The following is a 17,464-nucleotide window of genomic DNA, read 5'->3' as shown; positions in this document are numbered from 1 at the left end:
TTCCAGAAGAACTGAATACTACAAAATGTTCAATTGCTCTGCAAATGCTTGTGCTGGTCGGTTTGAACTGGACACAATAGAAAAGCTGGTGTTATTTTGCCTTTAAACTAGTATGTTGACTTTACTCCTCAATTTCCTTCAAAGTTTTCTAGATTTTACAGAAAACTTAAAAATCTAAGGGTTTTCATAGATTTTGAGGTTAGAATATATTTATTTGTGTCAAATGAAAATTCGCAATTGTCAGTTAGTTTTTGTCAATGCCACATAGACTCTGGCATTGCTGGATAGTGTCTGTCAATTGTCAATAACCTATAAGACAATTGATTGATGAATGATAAGAAAATTGATTTCAAGAGAAGATTGAAACAAAATTATGGATGCTATACTACCGTTTGGATGCTATTATGTTCTATTAGTCTTCCAAATGTTGAAAATTCCAATGTTTACTAGTCAATATCTCTAAAACGACCATATTTAGAAGAAAACTGATCAGGAACAAAAAATATGTTGACTAAGTAGCAGAATCTAAAAATATCATCAGTTACTTAGGCTGGGATTTGACTCAAAAAGAAACTTTGATAAATGATACATATCGAGATAAATATACAGGGTGTTTTTTAATAATCAATTGCAAAAGGTGATTCTTCAGGTATTTTAAAAGGTTAAAAGTCCATATAGACTTAGATCCGCAAGGCCTTACTTATCGAGTTACAGGGTGATACAAATTAATTTTAATTAGCGCTCTCTTTACATTTAAGAGCAAAACCAAAATCTAATTTAAGTTTCTCATGTTACAAAACACCCAAATACCAAATTTCGTCCAAATATCGATATTATTTCAAAAATGACTTTTTACCTTTAAAATACCTGAGAAATCGCCTTGTTTAATATCGGACACTTATTAAAAAACACCCTGTATGGGAGTTTAATTGATTCATCAAGTGTTTTTTTTTTATATGAGATTGAGTTATTAAGAAGAAAATTAGTAAACCAGATAATCCTTTTGGTTAAACTTAATATACAAAATGAAGAAGGAAGATTTTTAGAGAGAGATTTTTTAAGAGAGAAATTTTAGAAACTTGTTGAGCATCTATAGATTTTCTTGTGGCTAAATAGACTATAAATTCACATAGGTTCAGTCAAAAACTATCTTTGTTGATATTATCTGGCATTACCAGAAAGTATCTTATAATTGTCAGAAACCACCTGGCATCACATGATTGATGGCCAGCACTACATGAAAATTATACAGAGTGGTACAGAATAGTGTGAACCTTTTTTAGATTATCTCATGATACTTTAATGATTTTGTGTCAATCAGTGGTCGAAAAAATATGTTTTGGTCTAAATGAAGATATTTGCCAAAAAGTTTAGAGACACAAGAAAACTTAAAACGACAGTATAATTTCCACTTCAAGTCAATTTTTGTCATTTGACTTAAATCACTATCTTGATTATTATGTATTTATTAACCACATACCTTTAATCTTATTGAGAAGAAAAAGTCGAGTCAATTATTCACGTGCATTTCTTTATAATCGCCATAATCTGTTTGAGCGTTAACTTCCCAAGAGATTAATTAAGGATTATCTTAAAAAAATGCTAAACAATAAACAGACGTTCAATAAAGAACTCCCGGGTGGTTAACAGACAAGAACAAACGCATCTATTTAAAAAGCTTTTTTATCTTGATCCATTCGCTACCTGGACCCATCAAGTGTTCCATCCAAACACTCGACTTGACAAATTGGCTGATTATAATTTTTAATTGACTACAAAAACGTGGAATGAGCCTTAAATCCTTTTCTGCCTCTTGAAGCTGTAGTATTGGCTACTGTAAACACCGCTTAATCAGCCGTGACTAAAGTGGATAAATTGCTCTTTGAATTCCTACCTTGCGCATAATTTTTATTAATGGAAGATATCGTGGTTTTCGCTTTTTCATATCGATAGCAATTACTTACTAAGATTGCCTTAAAGCGAAAAAGAAACCTGAGTGTTTTTCGTCTAAAAACCCCACTTCTCATTAGATCTTTAATAGTAGCGGCTCCGTATATCCTCAAAGGGCTATAAATGTCAACTTTATAAAACACGTGGAGATAATCCAAACTATTAGGGTTTAAAGGCACTCAAGTGTCTTCAAACTTGTTTGTACAATTATTAGGGTGAATGATACAAAAAAACGTTTAATTAGTATTCAAATTGATCGCCCACATTGATTGAAATGTCAAAACCAACGAATCAATCGATAATAATAATATAATAAAGCGGTAATAATTAAATCTCACGAAACAATCATGTTAAACTAGCACGTGGGATTGGCGATTCAATTAATTTTTAATACGGAAAATGAATGGAGTAAAATTTACATCACCCACGTGAAAGGCTTTTAACAATTTGTAACCTGATATTTGATCGCTTCCGATGATGTTTAAAGCCTCGCTCAGGCTTTACGTATGTGTAGAGAGAAAGCCATTCATTTTTTAAAATCTTTTTTTACTACTTTAAAGTGAATTGAACATTACTATGCCAGTGTTCTCTGCAGGATAAACAGGCATGTAACGTACAACCGCACATGTGTTTGAAATAATATCAGATGGACTATAATTACATCACAAAATGACCACTGGGCACCCTTATTCTCTCAAAGTGATCGGTTTTAGTACAGGGCCAAATATTTTATGGCAACTTGTCCAGCTGAAGTAAAACATTGTTTTCAGTCACAAATTAAGTAATATAATTTGTTAGTTATGTTCTCACAAATGCTAAATTGGATCTAAAAGGGTTAATGATAAGACTGCCCTAATCGTAAATTTCGAATTATTTTAATCCTGTGAAATTCTGCATTTATTTCTCTATAATTTACACTAAAAACGGCTTTAATAAGTCTACTGATTGCTGAAATGTCCTAAATCAAAGCAAAAAAAAACAAATTGCACAATTATGGATTTCCTGTGAAATCTACTTCTAAGGGTTCAATTGAGCTCAATGATTTTTGGATATGTTGTTTTGCATTAAATTTTCTTTAGTTTACTCTGAAAATGGCTTTGATAACTTTACCCAATGCTGAAATATCCTAAATCAAAGTAAAAGTGTGTCAAAACGCAAAACTATACAATTATGAATCTTGACCCTGTGAAATCTACTGAAGAGCTCAATTGAGCTAAATTACAGATCTGGTAGACATGGGACCCAATTCTTGAAAGCAGGGAACAGAATTGTCAAGAGAATTGTTGGTAGAATGTGACAGAAGTAGCTGACAATGGCGGGTTTCTGTCACATTCTACAGGTCTTTCTCTTGATTATTTGTTTCCCTCGTTTCAAGAATACGCCCTCAGATATCAAAATAAACAATTTTACATTACTTTAAAATGATTTTAGAAAATGTTCTGCTTAAACTCTGCATCACCTTAATACAATCAACAATTAAGTAATTCACATGCTCCTGTACTAAATCTAAACTGAGTCATCATCATGCTCAGCTGCCACCAAACCCTCCGATTTCGGGGGATGAAGCGTGCCAACTTGACCGCAACCTCCAGTGTTAATAAAGTGATCAGATTTAGTGCAAATCCGGCCAATAAATTATGCCCATTTTGAGTGCTGACCATTGTTAGGCCCAAATTGAAATTCTATTGATGGACCGCATTGTGGGTCGTCGATGTGTTTATACGGCAATTTATCATTCGCTGATTTCCCATTGGGTTTACTGAGAAATTTTACAATTTTAGTGTTACGAATAAAAATTTTCCTGATGATTACATTCATATATCAACGAAAAACAAAAGTTACATTTTACTCAAGTTTGTTTTTATTATACTTTCCATAATGTAATTTTTTTCTGTACTACTTTTTTAACGTTTTATCATCATTTTGACCTACCTAACTGTATTATAATTTGGTTTTCCTCCACACAAGAAGATTCTTTCTAAAATGTTTTGCTATTAAGTATTTCTGCTGTAAAACTTAATTACTAGGACAGTATTACAGACATGTTTTCAATAACAAGTGCTAATAACACTACAAACATCTCAAATACCAGAACAAAAACATTGTCATAAAGTGACACTTTAATTGCTTAAATACGAAACATTATAAAGCAACATTCTGCTTGGATAAGTTAGATCTGAAATATCCGATTATTATACCGATTTATCTACCAAACTCAGACACATGCAAATCCTACAGACTGCGCCAAATAAATCCGGTTTAAATGGAAATATTACTAAAACACCACCACGTTTTGTTTTTGTTCTTAAAAAAAAACACATTTTTCCCTTAGGCTGACATCCCCCTAAACAAACGAAGGTCCTAGTAAAATTCGAAACGAATCAGACATCCGGCGTTTTGAATACCAGATCAGTTTCGGGTGATTACAATGGCCGAGAAATTGCGGGGGGGCCGGCTCTGCGCTTTTTTTGGGGCACAAATATTTGAATTGCATATGCCCGAATGCAAATACGCATTAAATACAAACAGTGTGCGGTCCAAGGCGCCATGTTGTTTGCCGTATATGGAAGCGTGTAAATTAATGCACGAACACATAGACTACTCAGTAAGTGTTATGTTTTTTAGTTTTAAGTCAACTGAGTTATGACTGTTACTAATAATCTGGTTTTTTTTTAATTTTTACGAAACTGTACTGGCTGAATATGTTATTGCAACCAGAAAGTTCTTCTTTGACAAACTTTGTGTCATAAAATTTGATTGACTTTTTCATTGAATAATGGCTACTGCCATGAGTGATTCATCTCTATACCTTAAAGGTAAAAAAGCGTTTCCAAATTCAAAAAAATTGATGTTCCCCGCTATCTGGCGGTTAATTTTAACCTTTAACCGGTGCGTCCCGCGGTGCTTTACGTTGACTTTAAGTGACTGATTACCATAAAAAATAATGCGACGGGTTTTTTGTTATGACAGCAGCCATCAAGCCCAGTTTCACGACAAACACCCGTAATTATGGCGGCTATCAATTCCCAGCCAGTTTGCAATAGCCTATTAAAATGATAAATGCACTTTGTCTTTACTCCCTGTGTGAGTTGTATAGTTACGATGGTCAACGATGCGGTTTGTCACTGGTTTGATATTTTTTTATTATCCAATGTTGAGGCGGTCCTAAAATAGGGTGAGAAACAATGACGAAGATGGCTACGCCTTTAAATTTTGAATATATCCTTATGCTATACTATTCTACCAAATGAATATGTGGCAGACATAAAGCAAATTTAGGTATATAGTCATTTTCCTAGGCCTATACATGCTACAGTCATTTGACAAATGCCTAGTTTAGATTCAGGCAGATGTTATTTGCCAAGCTCTAGAAAAGCTACAAAGATGTACTTTCTGTTCTTAACATATACTGGCTGAAACGGACTGGTTTATGTAAATGTTAACAATCCCGTAATTACCCAGTAACATGTTATTCGCAATAAGAAAAATGAGCTTCTTAGAGATGGAATAATATGTATACAATGTGTTAAAAATGTTTTCTTTTTGTTGAAAGTAATAATAACTGTGATAAGTGTATAACCCTGTAGACTTTCCAAAACCGCTTCTGTCATTTCTATACAAAAATTTGCAATATTTCCAGGAAATCGATAAATTAACATTGCCAAGAAGCTATGCTGCACTGCCTATGCTAAGGTGGTGCACTGCCCTGGGGCTGGCTATAAATCCAGCCAAAACCACTATTGTACTATTCACAAGAAGAAGGAAGCAAGCAAGAAGTTTCATTTCTAAGAATAACACTAGATCACAAACTTCTTTGAGACAGGCAGATTCGGGAAACTGTCAGTAAAGCCACAAGGGCCTTAATGGTCCCAAGCATTCTGAGGTGGATGTATACCACAATGATTAGGCCCATTATTACGTACGGCTGCTTGGTCTGATAAAATCAGACAAGGCAATGCTAGGCAAACCATAGTACAAGGACTGGCATGCCTATGCATAACAGGAGCCATGAGAACATGTCCTACAGCGGCAATGGAGGTCATGCTTGGTTTGTTGTCAGTTGGAGAAGGATTGCTGGTAAGTAGGAGAGCTTTGGATATCTCTATCAAAAAACATTACACATCTCATGTATCTAAAAGATGAAACTATCAGGAAATTAACTTTGGAAGTACGTTTTTCACTAAGTTAAGCAACAAGAGAGAGTGGACTAATGAATCTGTACCGTCTGGGCGAACACACCATTAAATGGTATGCAGATGACACAGATCAAGACACACAAAGGAACAGGAGCCAATGGGTAAACGGCTATCACAAGCAGGATATTGCAATTTTGACTGATAGTCAAGCAGCCATAACAGTGATGAGCTCACCCATAGCTCTAAAATGATATGGGAATGTCTAGGCAAACTCAATGAACTAGGCAGAAATAATAAAGTCACCTTGCTCTGGGTTTCAGTAATTGAAGGAAATAAACATTCTGGCTAAAAAAGGGGCTGAGGCTGCTTTTGCGGGACCAGAACCCTTCTGTGGCTTGGGGTCACCTGTAAACACGAGCTCAAATTGAAAGATGAACACGAAAGAGCCAAGATCTGGGAACAACTCACTGGACTGGCACACTCTCAACTTCTTGGAGGTTACAACCGGGAAAGGAATAATGAATTGGTAAAATTGAGCAAGACAAACCTACGCTTTCTCCTAGGTTTCCTTTCAGGACACTGTCACTTGAGAGGCCACCTGAAGCGGATATAGGCCTAGGAAATCACGGAGACTGCAGATTCTGTGGGGATGAGGAAGAAATTCCTGAACACCTGCTTTGTGAATGTGATGCAGTCTCAAATATAAGGGGACCAACTTGTTTGGTAGCAGCATCCTCAATGATGGGGAGATTTCTGAAGCTGGAGGAGGATCTGTGATGAGACTAGCCTTAACCCAGATCCTAGTAACGGGGGGTACAATAGGCCTCAAAGACGCAGTGCATTGTCACCCTGACAGCTACAAATCTACAGCTTATGTTGTGATGTGTCGATCTATAAACCAAGCTTTAGCCTAATATTGGACTTCAGTATAATAATATTTACTACGATTTAGCAGTTTGAAACTTGAAGTAGAATTTTTAAATAACTGACAAAACTTGTGCAGTAAATGTTAAGTTACTTTTTTATAGTATATTAATAAAATATAATAGTATATTACTTTATTAGTAGTATATATTTTACCTGTGCTTCAATACCTGTAAAATGTACAGAACTCTTCTTGTTAAAATTGTATGTTCAGAAATGGAAAAAAAACTTTACTGTGTTTTCTTTTATGTGTCGTTGAAAACTAGTAATTGCTTGAAACATTTTTCTTTGTCTTATACAACGTGGTTGATCATCACAATTCAATTTATCCATTTTTTCTCAAGTTTATACGACAAATCTAGCAATTCAGTTGCTGGCGCCACCAAAAAAAAACCCACACCCAACTTAAAAAATTCCATTATTCGGAAGTTTTTAATTTATCTCGTTAACTGCGAGCCCTCCAATCATAATAAGCTTAATCACAAAACGTAAACAGTATGCAGTAGCACACGGAAGGCTTTTATGATATTATAGGGTTGATTGCCCTAATACAAACATCTGTTAGGGGGTGAAAGCGGTGTATATAAGCAAATGGGCTCTTGGCTCTATCGAGAGTCCAGTGGCGTCGAAAACCTTTTTATAAGTTTCTATTTTGTCCTATAATTCAGAGTGTGTAAAGTAAAAGTTACGCCAATGATGGAAAATACAGAGGTGGTTCTTCAGATAGTGACTAGTGGCGGGTGTCACGCGTCAAAGACCAAAATTGAACAGAATCTGTCAACTTGTAATTCTATTAAAACTGGCGACGGTGATCTTGTCTGCCACCTTGCTTTGTTGATTAGTTGTTTTTTCTTCCTGTTAGTTTACACTATCTGCGGTTTTACAAGTGTCTTAAGGTAATTTATGAGTCTAGAGCGGCTCTTACAGGTTGTTATTTTTTTACAACGTGTGACTTTTTGTGAGACTATATAAAGCGTTTTCCAAAACTCTCAAATCTGAAGGAGGAAGTGAAACCGATGTGAAGGTTTCCCCGCCTCCTAAACATGTCGACTTAAGAAGAAAATTACAAAATGATTCCGGGAGAGACAACTAGTCCCCGGAGGGCACTTTAATAAGGTTTTTTCCTTCTTAAGACGGAGGGGTTTCTTTCTAAACGAGCAGATTAGGGCGAGGGCGAGACCACCTGCGCCAAGCGAAAGCTACCTACAATTTGCTTAAATTGTTGCAGGAATTTTTCCGGCACGACATCTCATTACTGCTGCAAATCCCCGCTAATATAAAAAAGATGAGGCATCCAGGTGCGAAAGCTGATATTATTCCGCCGCGGGTATTCGTTATAAACGTCTATGGTATGCCAAATCTAATTATTTTTTTAAGTTAAAAGGGATGGTAAGTGGTTGGTTGTAAATAACCGTGACACTGAAATTAATTAGCGATAATTAAACTAAAAATTAATTTACCGTAATTACATCACGTTAACGTGCTCTAATTACAAGAAGCTTGACTAATTGTTTGCTCTTCATAAAGTAATTTAATTCAATCACTTTTGTGTGGGTGTTTTGTTATTAACTATCGTTAACGCAGGAAAATTGTTAAAAATTAATTGATTTTACAAACATTATAACACTACGCAACTTTCTAAAAAACAGAAAAATAAATAAAAGGAAGAGGAAATTAGGAAAATAAGATAACGTCTATGCATATGTTATAACAGTTGAAATTGGTTATTAAGTTTGGATTTGAATATCTGGGATAAGAAAAGTCTTACTGTCAGAATTTTTAGGAAATAAGACTAAATAAACCAAAATAAGTATTATCAATAAAGAATTAAGAAGTTAAGGATAACCCGCTCTTAGAAACAGTAAACATGTTAGAATAAGCAGAAAAAGTTGTATTTTATGGACTATTTTTCCTAGAGTGATGTTATCCCAGTTTTACTTAATGTTCGGTATAGTTTCTGTTATACAGGGTGGTCCAGTTTTAAATGTCAATAATTCACCATTCGAGAGCCCATCAAAAAATAAGTTAACATCATTTTTCTGAAAAAGGCTTCCTAAGGAAAATACAGTTCTTCAAATTTCAGTTTAAAAATTCTTTTTTTTTTCATAACTGTCAGACCATTGAATCAAATTTGGAACAAGCACTCTAGAAATTAATACTCATTATGAATAACGTTTGCCAAAATTCTCCAGAAGCGTAGATACAGGAAAATGGTTTTCATGTTTTTGTCTTATTTTCTAGGTCTTTAGATATTTTTCAAAAATTACAGTTTCTTTTAATTTTATGGTTCACGATGAAAAATTAATTATCTCTTATACAATTCTAATTTAATACTTCGTTTACGAGATAATTGACTTATTACGTTCAAAGACCCAAAACTAACCCAACCCAACTTAAAAATTGTCTTGGAAACAAAAAATTGACTTAAGAAGCTTAAAAAATGTTATTGTAGCCAGTTTTCATAGTTTCGAAATAAACTGAAATTCTTTAGTTGTGAAAATTGATTTAGAAAAGATAAAAATTGATTTCAGAAGCTTAAAAATTGTTTGTAACCAGTTTTAATACAAATCGAGAGACTTTAGTAATACAAATTGATTTTTCTAGAATTTTTGATTACGAATTCATACATTTAACTCTTAAAAATTGACTTGTAACACTAAAAAGTGACTCTGAACTAATGAAAAGTGACATCAGAAGCTTAAAATTTTACATTCTCCATAGACTTAAAATATCATTCTAAGCTTTCTTACTATTAAATCGACTTCTAGACACCTCAGTGCTAAAAATTCAAGTATTTCTTAAAAATCTAGGCTGTTTTTAGTGCTTTAAGATGCTTCAAGACTATCTTTTAACTTATCAGGCCTAAAAGCCAGTTTGGACACTGTCCATAGTTTTGAAAATGTCATTTCAAGCTTAGCTTCTTTACTATTAAATTTCTACACTCATAGGTGCAATAAATTGTAGTATCTCTAAGAAATTCAGACTGTTTTTAGTGCTTTTTAAGACTGAAAAATCGAGTTTAAGACTATTTCCAAAAGTCAAGTTTCTTTAGTAATAAAAGTAAAAAAATTTGGTACCAAATGCTACGATATGAGTCTTGAGAAATAAAATAGTCCGAAAATTTAATTTACTTCTAGTCTTGTTTCAGAAAATTGAGTTGTACACTAGTTAAAGTCCTAGTAAAGTTAGTTCTAGCCTTAAAAATCAACTTTTAGATTATTTTTAGTAGCAAAAAATCAGTTTCATGTACAATCTTTGTCTTGATTTCCGGACTGTTTTTAGTTTTTACCAGGAAGGCAGTCTGAGAAAACGAATTAGAAGACTATTCTTAGTAGTTAATAGCAAATTTTTAGACTATTCAGTACAAATTTGGACTCTCACAAGGGTTGAAAGGTCATTTTTACACTATAAAACGATTTTTTAAAATGTTAATGTGATCCTTATAAGGTGTTAGTTATGAGTAAAAATAATTTTAAAAAACTGAGGCTGTGTGAATAACTTATGATATCTGCTTCGGTAAAGTTAGGTCGTAAATAAAGTTACAGGCTTCTGTCTGACTTTCGAGAAGTTTTGCACATATTAGCAGGTATAAGCAGAAAAGTCACTAAAACAAAGTAAAATGACCGATAGTTTTCAAAAATCTACATTTTCTCAGTAATACCGTTCATCTCTTCACTTAAAATACACCAAATTTATTTTATAAGATTCCTGAACAGGCATTTTTGATGATGACCATTTGATTTTAAGCCAAAAGAGAAAGGCCACCTAATTTCTGCGTAAATTAAGAATAATGTGATTTGACAAGTGACTGGATTGACACAGTCACTTTGATTGGTTGAAATAGAATCAACTGAATTCGGTATAACACTTATTTAGTAACCAACCAAACTTAGCTGACCTATCAATCATCTGCTTCTTCAGTTTTAAGCTATTTACCATCACCATATAATCCATGGTTTAACGTGACTTTATGACAGTCATGCACAGCGTGTTCATTCCTAAAGTAAGTAGAAGACTAATGTTGGTTTGGTCAAATTCACTTTGTGATAGTTACGCCTTTGTTGGTAAAAGGGCGGCCTGCTCCACCTATTTTTCTCAGTTGTCTTGAATTTAAAATTAACTTTCTCCAATGCGTACGCGTGTCATTCATTTCCATAATCACCGTTTGATTTGTTTTAAACGAGGAGTGTCGTAAGTTGGTGTATTAAAACAAATCAAATAAGGGATGTTCACTCAGAATTTAAAAGTATTCTTATCATGGGAAAAAAACAGCGAACACACACATAACTTTATAATTGTCACATAATTTCCAAGTTAAAAAAAACCAAAAGAAGAAATCGTTATTATATTTGGGCTCCCAGTGGTCCCAAACATTCGTATAAATAAATATAAAATAAGGTGACGGTACATGGCGGAGTTCGCGTTGAATAATCTTCAAATTGCCCGGGGCACATTCTGGCGTGAAATATGGAAAGTGGCGCGAACGCCCCGGAAAATGGGAAAATGGAAATGTAAACGCCCGGGTGCAGAAGCGATGAAGTAAGCATGACATTAGCGAAAAGACTTCCCCGCTTTTTGATAAGCTCCAGCCCGGTTACGATTTCCAGCTTGAAATATTCGGTAGGGGACTCTGATGCTCCTTTTTCCATATTTTCGGTTAAGGATAAAATTAAACTTTACTCAATTTAACCCAGAAAAAGTTTCTATTGCTTTAATTTGATTCTGTTTAATGGCAAGTTTGTGATTATCAGCAACTGTTTAGTGCGCTTACTAATCCGGTAGAAAAGTTAAAACAAAAGGTAATACAATAAAGGTTAAGTAGATTCCGATGTGTGGTTTAGAAAGCTGTTTAAAATCATATCGGTAAACCGTTTAAAACGCCCACAAGCCACGAAATTAACTATATTCCTGCGGACTTAATACCGCAAAACCGCAGAAATTGCCTCGTAACTCTGTAAAGAAGCTTAAACCAATTTCGATAGCATCTGGGAGTTTACGGGTTTCTATTATGTCAATTTGGTTCGCTATCCGGCCCTACAATGTCCAAACATAACTATGATGTCCAATTTCCATATACGATCAGAGAATGGTTAAGATGCAGGGCCATAAACTTCTAAAATGTGTTCTATCCGGGGTCAGATACGATCTGGGGCCGCGGGTGGCTGCCCGTTACAATCTTGTGGTATGAGTTGTTGCTGACCGCCTGCTATCACAGTGGTTTAAATAACAATTTTATATTTTGTTTTAAAAAACAACTCGAAACCCACTACATTACAGCCAATTCAAGCTTTAACTTGACAATTTTTGCATAACAAATTGTTCGGCTTAGTACAGTTTTCTTCTTTTCTGATCGTATGGAGTTATATTGACATATTTGACCTAACAAACTGAAGACTGAACCATCAAACGGAAAAAAGAAAACATTTACGGTGTGGTACTGAACACTGTAAACCTCCTGAATGAAATATAAGAATTTTCATTCATTCTAGTCCATTGCAAAATTATTTTTTAAGTCTGAAAAAATTAAGTTGTGAATTTATGGTAATAAATGAATAACTCTTCGTACCGATAATGAAGTATGAGAATGCTACTAAAGATAATAGACAATAGTTATTTACATTACTAGTGTGGTATGAGCATTTTTATAGTCATATTATTAAGGCAGTTTTTTACGTAGAACACGATGACGTAAGTAGAACAAATCTATCGTCATTGGTTTCCGAGATATGTATGATAAAATTGTAAATTCTTAAGGCCGCCATCTAGAATTTTTGCATTTTTGGAAAGCGCTTAAAAAATCATTTTCAATAATGTACTTGATGATGGTATTTGTTACTTTCTAAAGGGCAGAAAAACGTTTTTAAATTTTTCTTATACAGGGTGGTCCAGTTTTAAATGTCAACAGCCAATTCATAGCCAATTAAAAAATAAATTGACATTCATTATGTCATTTTCCTGAAAAGTGCTTCCTAAGGAAAATATAGTTCAAATTTCTCTTTAAAAAATCGTAAACCCAAAACTAACCCAACCCAACTTAAAAATTGTCTTGGAAACGGAAAATTCACTTAAGAAGTTTAAAAAATATTATTGTAGCCAGTTTTCATAGTTTCCAGACAAACTAAAAGACTTTAGTTTTGAAAATTGCATTAGAAAAGATAAAAATTTCAGAAGCTTAAAAATTGTGTTTGTAACCAGTTTTCATGCAAATCGAAAGACTTTAGTACTAAAAATTGACTTGTAGACATAAAAACTACTTTTTCAAGAATTTGATACTACAAATTCATACATTTAAACCTTAAAAATTGACTTGAACCCCAAAATGTGACTGAACTAATGAAAAGTGACATCAGACGCTTAAAATTTGCATTTGAAGTAAGTTTTTATAATTGTAAGACAAATTTCAATATTTTAGTCTTGAAAATAGTCTTAGATGCAGGACATTGACATTAGATTCATGAAAATTATCTTGAAAACTAACTTTTCGTGCTTTTTACTTTGCTTTTAATTTTCTTTGAATTCTGGACTATTTTTAGTGCTTCAAAACTACTTTCAGCTGGGAAAATCAAGTTTCAAGACTATCTTTACCAAGTTATTGACATAGCAAACTTAAAAAACAATTTTTACATTGTTCATAGACTTAAAATAGCATTCCAAGCTTTGTCACTATTAAATCGACTTCTAGACACCTCAGTGCTACAAATTCGAGTATTGCTTAATAAACTAGACTGTTTTTAGTGTTTTAAGGCTGTTTTCACTGCCTCAAATCGAGTTTCAAGACTATCTTTACAAAGTTTTTGACTTATCAGGCCTAAAAGCCAGTTTGTCCACTGACCATAATCTTGAAAATGTTATTTCAAGCTTCTTCACTATTAAATTGACTTCTACACTCATAGGTGCAATAAATTGTAGCATCTTTAAAAAATTCAGACTGTTTTTAATGCTTTTTAAGACTGAAAAATCGAGTTTAAGACTATTTCCAAAAGTCAAGTTTCTTCAGTAATAAAAGTAAAAAATTTTGGTACCAAATGCTACAATAATAGTCTTGAGAACTAATTTTTAGAAATAAAATAGTCCGAAAATTTAATTTACTTCTAGACTTGTCCAGTCCAGAAAATTGAGTTGTACACCAATTAAAGTATTGGAAATATACTTTTGGACTCTCTTTAGTCCTAGTAAAGTCAGTTCTAGCATTAAAAGTCAACTTTTATATTATTTTTAGTAGTAAAAAATGAGTTTCATGCACAATACAATCTCTGTCTTGATTTCCGGACTTTTTTTAGTTCTTGAATGCCAGTTTCAGACACTCAACCAGGATGGCAGTCTGACAAAACGAATCATAAGACCATTCCTAGTAGTAAAAAAGTTTTTAGACTATTCAGTACAAATTTGGACTTTCACAAGTCTTGGATGTTCAGTTTTAAACTATAAAACGATTTTTTAAATTGAAATTTGGAGGACTGTATCTTCCTTAGGAAATGATTTTCAGAAAAATGACATAATGCAAGTCAACTTATTTTTTGATTAGCTATCAAATGGTGAATTATTGACACTTAAAACTGGACCACCCTGTATTTTGTACATTATGTTTTTGTTATTATTATTTTGTATTTCCAACATTATTTTCCATTCATTTATTTTGTTTTATTCCATTATTTTGTGTTTCTTAGGTCTCTGGCAATTTTTAAAAGATTTTTAGTAGAACTTGGAAACCTTCACCATTTTCAGATTGATTATAGAGGTTTCTGACAGTTTTAAATATTACTGGAAAAACCATTGTGGGCGTTTTTGGACGGCTTGGGAATGTTTTTTGAAATACTCTCTCTGTCAACATAACTAATTCTAGAAGTTTAAACCAAGATCTGAACTAAACAAGACTAACCTTAAGTTAAAACCAAAAAAATACTAGTTAACTGAACCTGGGGCCTACTTGAAAATTTAACATATAAGACAATGGACTTTAAGGAACCCAATAACAATTTAATTTTTTTGTTAAGTCATTGGGCTGTACCATAACTGGTAACTTGAGGAAATCAAAAAAACTTAAATTATATCATTAAATAATCGCTTGAGGCTAAAGAGCAATTTAGCGAAGCTCACACGCAAATACAAATTACAAGTCGCTACCACAATTTGTCATCAATTACATACTTTTTCCCTTCGCTTTGGGTGTGCGGCTAAAAAAGAAGCCAGTTTTAAATTTTAAATATTTGCGATGAATAATTACGGACGTTAGGCCCCGTAATGGTTTTTTAATTAATGCCCCGTATTAAGACAAACGACTGCCGTTCAAATATTAATATTTATGGAAATACGCTTCTTAACATCGGTAATCCATTTTCCGCAGCTTAATAGGATGTTTAAGCTCGATTAACAAGATAAGCGTTCAAATATGAGCGGTGGTGCCGATATCATCAGTTTGGTACCAGAAGGGTTGTTTTACACTAAATTACATGTTAGTGGCACTGAAACACCTCTAATTAAACTCCATTTTATCTTACCAGGATTAACGTACTATTCCTTTTCAGCTCTATATACAACTTAATAACGATTGTCACAGATTGATTGACAAGCAGTACTTAAAACTCCCGGGTAGACAATCAAGTTTCAACCCGTAACCAGACGAACCATCGAGTCCATTATCATACCATACAGAACGACAATAAGGTAGATAAATATCGACCAATAAATCTAACAAGACACAAACTGACCATCGCATTGACCAGTCTTGAATGGGACAACAAAGGGAGCCCACTTTAGGCAGATGATTTTTGGGACCAATTGAAAGAGGCGTGTGCTTCAAGCCCGGTTTGAAATGAGATATCGGGGCCATGGTAAATGAACCTTAAATTATATATTATGAAGTAGGGTTTGTTGTGGGGCCCCATGGAATGTTTCGTCCTAAAACTGTGGGGATTCTATACTGTATTACCTCAGTGTTTTCTTAGTATTGTTTGATCACCTCAAATTGTATTGCAAATCAGTAATCGAATTGTAAAACCAGCTTTTTCTAGTGTTATCGTAGTATTTTTAGCTAATACAGATGGAATTTACGTTAATTGAAATATGAAGTGTAGTAGTTTTATGGGTCCCAAGAACAATCACTCAGATCAACCACTACCATCAGGCATCGATTTTTCCAAAATTATCATACTTTGATAACCATAGCGAAAAGAAATTGTTGAAATCCCAGTAAACTGGATCCTAAAACTAGCAAAGTGGTTCCTAAATGTGTAGTATTTTATACGTATGTATAATGTGTGTAGTACGTACATTCTGGAGACAGAAGATGGACAAACAACTTGGGGAATTACCTTACCAATTGGGGTTTCCATCAGGCATTTCTTTCTTTTTCAATGTTATATTACGCCATCATTGCACATTATCTGTTTGAAAAACGAAATTTGGTAAAGTTTGTTAGCAATCTGTACTGGTTATACTGGATGATTAGGACGACTGACTATCTTTAGTATATTGGACGTTAATTCACCAAGTTAGGTACAAAAATAGTTTTCCCGGACAAATTGAGAAAACAAGTTTTATTTACAGCGGAATATTGGCCTAGCAGTGGATCTAAAATGTTCACTGTTGTTTCGTTGAAACCTCAGAAACTGCGATATTTTTGACTGACAAGTATGGACTTTTATATGTCGATGGATAGGTAATAAATTGGGCTTTCCACTGATATTCAATATTGATTGATTAGTTAAATAGTTTGGCTACCAGAAGGTTTCAAACATGAGAACATTTTTGTCTAGTATTTTGTTTTTTTTAGAATGCTGAATGTGCTAAATCCTGTTATTCAAAAATAAGTAAAAAGTTGAAAACGAAATTATTATTAGGTTAGGTTATTGGTTTGTAAATAACCAATATGAAATAAAGAAAAATTATTATTAATGTAATTGGGTTGACGATATCCAAATCGGTTTAAATAAATGATTGGCCTATTCCATGTCAAGTATTACAATAAGAGTAGTATAGTGGATTGCTGTCCCCATTTACATTTGAATGAGTAAAGGTTTTCGAGCTAATAAAGTGGGATAAAATTACTACGAAAAGAATTTCCCAGCGAGACGTTCCCCGTCCCGACATTCCTGACGGGACATAAAGAATCCACGTACGTTGAAAGGGACAAGTGTGATTCCGCACCGCGGGACATCCGTTTCCAGCCGGGAGCCAATAAAATAAGACGGTTCCACTCATTTTCTCTTCGAACGGCCTTTAAGAGTTATTGAAATTTATTTAAACTGTTTGACAATGTAGACACGGGGAGTTACACAAATATAAGGAGGAACGAGTTTGTCTTACCAGGTGTCTGCGTAGCGGAGGGTCGAACTCCGGTGGTGGTTTATTTCAAATCAATTTATTGTTTTGTTGTAGGCTTTGTTGGTGACTAAACAGATTCTGCCAAAATACAATATTACCATTTGACACGGCAGAGCTCAAACCTATATACT

The 17,464-nt window shown here is 33.8% G+C and overlaps 1 long non-coding RNA gene across 1 annotated transcript; it reads left to right on the top strand.

Annotated features, from left to right (window-relative positions):
* Positions 1 to 4,480: 4,480 nt before the first annotated feature.
* LOC145732969 (uncharacterized) lies at positions 4,481 to 16,078 on the top strand. The gene is made up of 2 exons (XR_014179098.1): positions 4,481 to 4,555; positions 15,536 to 16,078. It is a non-coding gene; the product is annotated as an uncharacterized LOC145732969 (long non-coding RNA).
* Positions 16,079 to 17,464: the final 1,386 nt, after the last annotated feature.

The sequence above is a fragment of the Ips typographus genome, linkage group LG8, assembly GCF_016097725.1.
Source record: "Ips typographus isolate SLU linkage group LG8, UJ_Ityp_2.0, whole genome shotgun sequence".
NCBI classification, from domain to species: Eukaryota; Metazoa; Arthropoda; class Insecta; order Coleoptera; family Curculionidae; genus Ips; species Ips typographus.
The sequence above is the reverse complement of the archived record's forward strand: the minus strand, read 5'-3'. Positions and strand labels throughout refer to the sequence as shown.